The sequence below is a fragment of the Centroberyx affinis genome, unplaced genomic scaffold (genome assembly GCF_046629955.1).
Source record: "Centroberyx affinis isolate AG114_WGS23_722 - 3 ecotype Tasmania unplaced genomic scaffold, CSIRO-AGI_Caff_v1 ptg001232l_1, whole genome shotgun sequence".
Classification (NCBI taxonomy): Eukaryota; Metazoa; Chordata; class Actinopteri; order Beryciformes; family Berycidae; genus Centroberyx; species Centroberyx affinis.
Genome location: NW_027279745.1, coordinates 122,927 through 129,154, shown reverse-complemented (window position 1 = coordinate 129,154; position 6,228 = coordinate 122,927). Strand labels below are relative to the sequence as shown.

At 38.4% G+C, this 6,228-nt stretch overlaps 1 long non-coding RNA gene across 1 annotated transcript; it reads left to right on the top strand.

The window, feature by feature from the left end:
* Window positions 1-772: 772 nt before the first annotated feature.
* On the top strand, window positions 773-6,003 carry LOC139648608 (uncharacterized). The gene is made up of 3 exons (XR_011695580.1): window positions 773-3,090; window positions 3,521-3,577; window positions 5,518-6,003. It is a non-coding gene; the product is annotated as an uncharacterized lncRNA (long non-coding RNA).
* The last annotated feature ends 225 nt before the right edge of the window (window positions 6,004-6,228 follow it).

Below are 6,228 nucleotides of genomic sequence, written 5' to 3'. Positions count from 1 at the left end.
TAGCAAACAATGCTGAACTACCCGAAATGCCAGTCTCCTCAGTCAAGCGAAATGACAGCAGCAATCACACATCTCCTGGTCGTGCAGGCCATAAAGCTGTTGCTGTTGTACAACCACTGTCCCAGGAACACTACCAAGCTTCCCACAAGCAAGCCTTTTCTGAAAAGAGCAACCATCAGTGCAAACGCACTGCAAGAGATGAATTTGTTGGTAACCCTGAGAAGTTCTTTATTTCAAAAGAATTTGCAAAACACAATAAGTCTATAGATTTGACAGATGGATCTACCTCTTTAAAAGATGATTATAGGGTTCACCCAGAAGTCTCTAATGAAACAATATCCAACGCATCTTTGAACAGGGATTCAGGACCATCCAGTGGTGGAACATCTTCAGATTCAGCTGAGCCTGAAGATTCATCCCAAAATCATTCATATGACACAGAATCTCAATGGTCTAATAAAATGCAAAGTGAACAATGTGTCACACCAACTGCTCAACAATCACAAACCACCAAAGTGCCTGTAAGCCAAAATAGTGAAATGAGCAAATGTGAGACGCCAAAAGATCCAAATGCCAGTGTTTCAATGTTGTCCTCAGTTCCAATAATCCCATGGACACTTGACAAATTAACTATGTTGGTAGAGGAGTGCAGCAAAGTCCAGATGCAGTCTGAAGATTTTCCAGTGATTGATATTACAAAGAAATTATTAAGCAGTTTTTGGGAAGATGATGGTAAAAAATTGTGTCTGCTCAGCAAGGGCTACAATAGTTTAATGGCCGAGGTTGAAAAATTCTGCAGCAAACATGCAAAAGCAGACTCCGTCATACTCTCCCATATTCAGCGCAGATCCTGTGAACTCAAAAGTTGCCATGTCCTCAAACACGATTATGTCCATCCCAAAGTACCATACATGTCATCATGGTTGAATATCAATGAGCAGCTAGATGACATTGATAAAGAGTTTGGCTTCCCTTGGCCATTGAAGTATTGTCTACACAAACTTGAGAGTGACAGCCAGCCAAAACTGATTGGGACAGTCAATGGCATTCCTTCAGAAATTGTGAGCGAGATGCAAAATGAAGCCTTGCCTCAAACTGAGCTTAAAACATCTGAATCGGATGATGAAAAACAAGCCTCAGGTGTTGCAGACACCTTTACACAAACCTCCTTTCCCAAAAACACAGCAACAACTGATTCCAGTGACCCGTATTCATTTGAGATCCAGGTTTTGCCTCCAGATGAGGCCAAGATCATTTTTGATCAAGTGCAAAGTGATATGTTAAAAAGTGAAAAGACTGACATTCAGACGGATAAATTCATGACTGGCTCTGTGGAGGATGAATTACCAGAGGTGATAGATGTCAAATCAAGCAAGGTGAAATTGGACAACAGGGAAGAATCCCCCATAGAAGAGTTTTGTTGTATCACAAAGTGGATGGAAATGATTTGTGGATCTGACAACCTCTCACAGAGTAAATGCCAGTGCAAGCAAGAGCCAAGTCCCAAAGATTTTACTGTGAAGAGCCTTGATGAGGCAGAAAAGACACTACAAAAGGTGAAACTGTGTGTGATCAGGTCAGATAGTGAATGCAACCCCACCATGGAAAGCAAGAAAAAGGCAAATGCTGGTAAAACCATGGACAATCAAATACTGACATTTAGGAGGCCTGAGCAATGCACCACAACCAGTGAAATCATTGACTTAACTGAAGATGATGATAATATACCTCACTCATATGCCAATATAGAACCAAAGAACATTTCTCTGCCAAGTGTAGGTAGTTGTCCGTCAAATAGCTCAGTCATTAGTGAAAAACAAAGTGAAAATCTCTCCAGCAGTAAAAGTGAAATCACCATCCACTTGTCAGACCTTGAAGAGGACTGTGAACGAGCTCAGCTAAAACCTACTGATAGTAGTCACTCAAGCAGTTCGGTCATTAGTGAAAAGGAAATTCAAAGTCTCTCCAGCAGTGAAAGTGAAATTGCCATCCAGTTGTCAGGCCTTGAAGAGGACTGTGAACGAGCTCAACTAAAACCAACTGATAGTAGTCAGTCAAGCAGTTCAGTGATTAGTGAAAAGAATCTTTCCAGCAGTGAAAGTGAAATCGTCATCCGGACGTCAGACCTTGAAGAGGATTATGGACAAGCTCAGATGAAACCTACAGGCCCAGCAGAGTCTTTTGAGTCAAAGCAGACATCAACTGATAAGACGGATGAAGTTAGGTTTTTTGTGTCCTCCTCCTTGGGACAAGAGAATCTCCACAGTCCTGTCCTGAAAACAACTTTCAGCCTTGAGAGTAAACATAAAATTGATGGAAGAAAGCACAAGAGACTGAAATGTCCTGATAGAATTTCTCCATCCCTGAAAAAGAGAAGGAAATGTAAAGGCCCTGTGGATGCTGATTTGCAGACTGCTCTTGAAGACATCTCAAAACATATGAAGATTGTTTTTGACCCTAATGATTTTGAACCTGTTGCCACAAATGTTAGGTCTGTAAAACTGTCCCTGTTTGGCTCATCGTCACAGAGAAAGTATGTTTCACTTGGCTGCGGTATGAAACATATGACATCTCCAGAGAATGCGTCAAATCAAGTACCAATGCCTCCCGAAACTCTCACTGTGAATGTCAACTCCTGGCAGAGAAGGCCCCCAGAAACTGCCCCTGCGCTGGAACGTTCAGCCAAACAATGCATTTATGAAGAATGGAGGCAGAGTTTTGTGCCAACAAAAATGAAACACGGACGCAAATTCTTTATACCGAAGTATGCTTTAGACTCTGTGACTGATGTTTGCTACAAGAGACCTAAATCAGTTGGCAACAACACTGCAAGAAAGCCATTGGCAGGAACCAAACTAACCAAACGGTCCTTTAATTGGAAGACCATTGTAAATGGACTCAAACTTAAAATACAGAAGTCGAAGGAGGATGTGGTGACACCCAAACAACCTGCTGATGATATGAAAAGTAAAGCTGAAATTGGGGACCACGCTGTCATGCCTCTTCAGGAGAACAATGTCTTGAAGTTCAGTGTGCTACCCAATACCTTCAACTTCAAAGATGGAAATGAAGCCACAGATTCTGTACTAGGTAAGTCATACCATAATGTCTAGTTTATCTGTCAATGTCCATGACAGACTGAAATGAAATGGTGTGTGAATGTAAATCATTATCAGACCAACTAATTAAATTGATTTGTTACGCCCACTCAAAAAAAAAAGGAAACATAGTAGGTATAGTGGAGCTATGTGTATCCAAATCTCAGACTTCTTTATTGACCAGTAACCAAACTAATACAATAATAAAAAATTTTAACAATTTGAAAATAGCTTAAATTTCAGTAGACCTATATTTCAGTGTCTCAGACACTGTATTCCCCCATACAACCTCCATTCTTGAGGGGTTCAGGTAAATGAGGTGCTGTATTATGTTGAGTTATTTACTTATGCTTTTAACTTTGCCTTTGGAATTTGTTGCCAGAAAAAATGGTATATTGATGAAAAACACTCCCTTTTTTCAGATAAGACTGACCTTGCTGAAGTAAAGGATTCACAGATTACTGTCAAGACACCAAGAGGTAACAAATAGAACTCTCTAATGGGATTGTATCAACTCTGTAGGATGTCTGCTGCATTTAACTTTCAAAAGTTTTGTTGAAACCTACATTGTTCAGTCTGTGAGATAAAAGTAAAGCTGAAACCATGTCATCAGAGAAGGTTATGATACCTGGTAATGCAAAAAATTAAGTGTAAAGCACTGAGGGATGCCTTACAGCTGATTTTTAAAGAAATAATCACCAACATTTTCATATAAATGTCTGTTTTGCTACTCTCTATCACCAATTGATATAACACCCAGTGTTGGGTAGGTTTTTCCTGGGAAAAATATAAAATATAACACAATACCACTTTAAATATGTCTTTGGTCAATTAGTCACTACAAATGGAGATCTTTCCATTTATAGATACCAGTGTTGGGGCCATTCATGAATTGAATTGAGAATGACAGGAAACATAATTGAATTCCATGAAATTCCATGAAATTCCACTTCTAGGAGAGGTTGTTTTGACTTGCTAAACATTATAATCAAACATGAATCAAATAAAAGACAGTTAACCAAATTAAATACATTCAATCATAATGTATGCATTATGATTACATGTTATGCATCAAATACCACCTGACAGGTACCTTTTTAAAGCTGCGCCAAGCGATTTTCCGACCACTAGAGGGTAACAGAAACCGCAACACATTTGTAAACTAGAAAGGCACTCGGAGAGCGCAGACCTCCGCCAAGGTTCGTACTATTATTGCTTGTTTGTGAGTCGCATCCGGATCCGCTCCAAAATTTAATGGGTTTTCCTTGGCCCATGCTACACCCTTCCATGAATAAAGCACAGCAAACATACTAAACTATAGCGGCCCCAAAGGACAAACCACACATAAAGGCAAAGAGTTAAGCTAACCGCACCTACAGAGAAGTGTTGCTGGTTACTAGTCTCGCTTTGCCAGATTTTTCTCCCACTGAAGGTTGCATGTCCCACAATGACAAGTGAAGAGGTAGGTAGCAAGTTTACTAGTTGAACAAGTTTATTCCCTCCCTTCATCGATTCTGCCATTACGAGATTTATTTTACAGGAATGGGAGGGGTGAGTGCCGCTTTTAAACAGCGAGGGAGGAGACAAGCCAGTTTAAAAAAAAAAAAAAGTAAAAAAATGAAAAGCTACTGAATGGGCCGGGAGGAGCTTTGAGTCAGGCCGGGTTTTGACAACACGCTTTAGAAAAGAGGTGAAAACAGCAACACAGCTGGCCTGCATGTGTGGATATTGGTTTATATCATACGTCTCAAGAAAATCTCCACATAGCACACATTAGTTTCAGGATAGGGTCTGAAATCGCTTATAGCAGGTTCCACTTTTTATGATATTCAGTATTGATAATATAACACTATGTGGTAAGATAAAAACCTAAAAAAACATGGAATTTCATTTAATTAAATTCAATTTTCTGAAATTCCAATTCTGTTTCTGTTTTTTCAAATTCCAATTCCAATTCCTCAGTTGAATTGGAATTGATGAGCTCATTCATGACTTGAACCCAACCCTGATGGATAAAATACACTTTTAGCTTTTGTTTTTTGGGCTCTTTGATTTTTTTGGAACCACTGATATAATGAGGTGTTTGTTGATTGCAAATTAAATTCAATTATCAAGACACTAAAGGATTGACAGTAGTACCTGACTGGTTTTTGACGTTCTTGAATTTTTTTTCCCTCTTTTTGGAAGTAAATTGCTGGACAAAACTGACAACTCATTCTTAAAGTGCTTGAAATCCTCTAAAAAAAACTGTATTTACTGTAGCCTATTTTGTTAGTGAGTGCGTGTATGTATGAATGTATGTATGTGTATATACTGTATATGCATTATGTTTTTCTATTTTTTTTTTCTTGTTTTTTTTGTTATTTTGAGAGGGGGGGGTAGCGACGGTATTTACTAATTACTATGAACAACACTCTAGGTGCATGGACCCCACATCCTGAGAAGAAGTACTCTCCTCTACCTCGGCCAAACATTTCCCCCAGCCTCTTCCACAAGTTTCAGAAGAAATACATGGAGAAGACAGAGCCATCCATGGATCAATAATATGACTGACAGGGTTTTTTTGGCGAGAGAAACAGTTATGTCAGATATTTCTTTTCTTGTTTCCCATGAAAATTGTATATTATTAGCCTATGCTTCATTTGAAACATTTCTATTTAGGACTATTATTTTGTCCTCTTCAGTTTTACTCATTTAAATTCGTCAGTGGTTTACCTGTCTGTAAATTCTTGGCATTCAATTCCTCCACTTTAAGAACTATTAAATCTCACCATGTTGAGTAAACAATTGAATAAATATTTTATTCAAAATCTAAACTTGTTATACTAAGGGAATGTAGCTGCGAAGGGAACAACCTGAAAGTGTGTAGACTATATATGTCAGTTGCAAATCTTTATAACTTCATACTGTTTTTTCATATTTTTCTACATTTTTTGAATAAATGTTTTTATATAAAACAAGAAACATGATCCAGTTATTGTGTACTTTGAAGAATACTGTTATTCTTCAAACCTTATTCTCACCTTATTCTGTCTGCAAACATAGTTGAAGTCAAATCTGTCAGATAAGAGCATGATAAATGTGTCAAATTGACCCCAAACATGATAGGAGGGTTAAATAATGCTTTCTC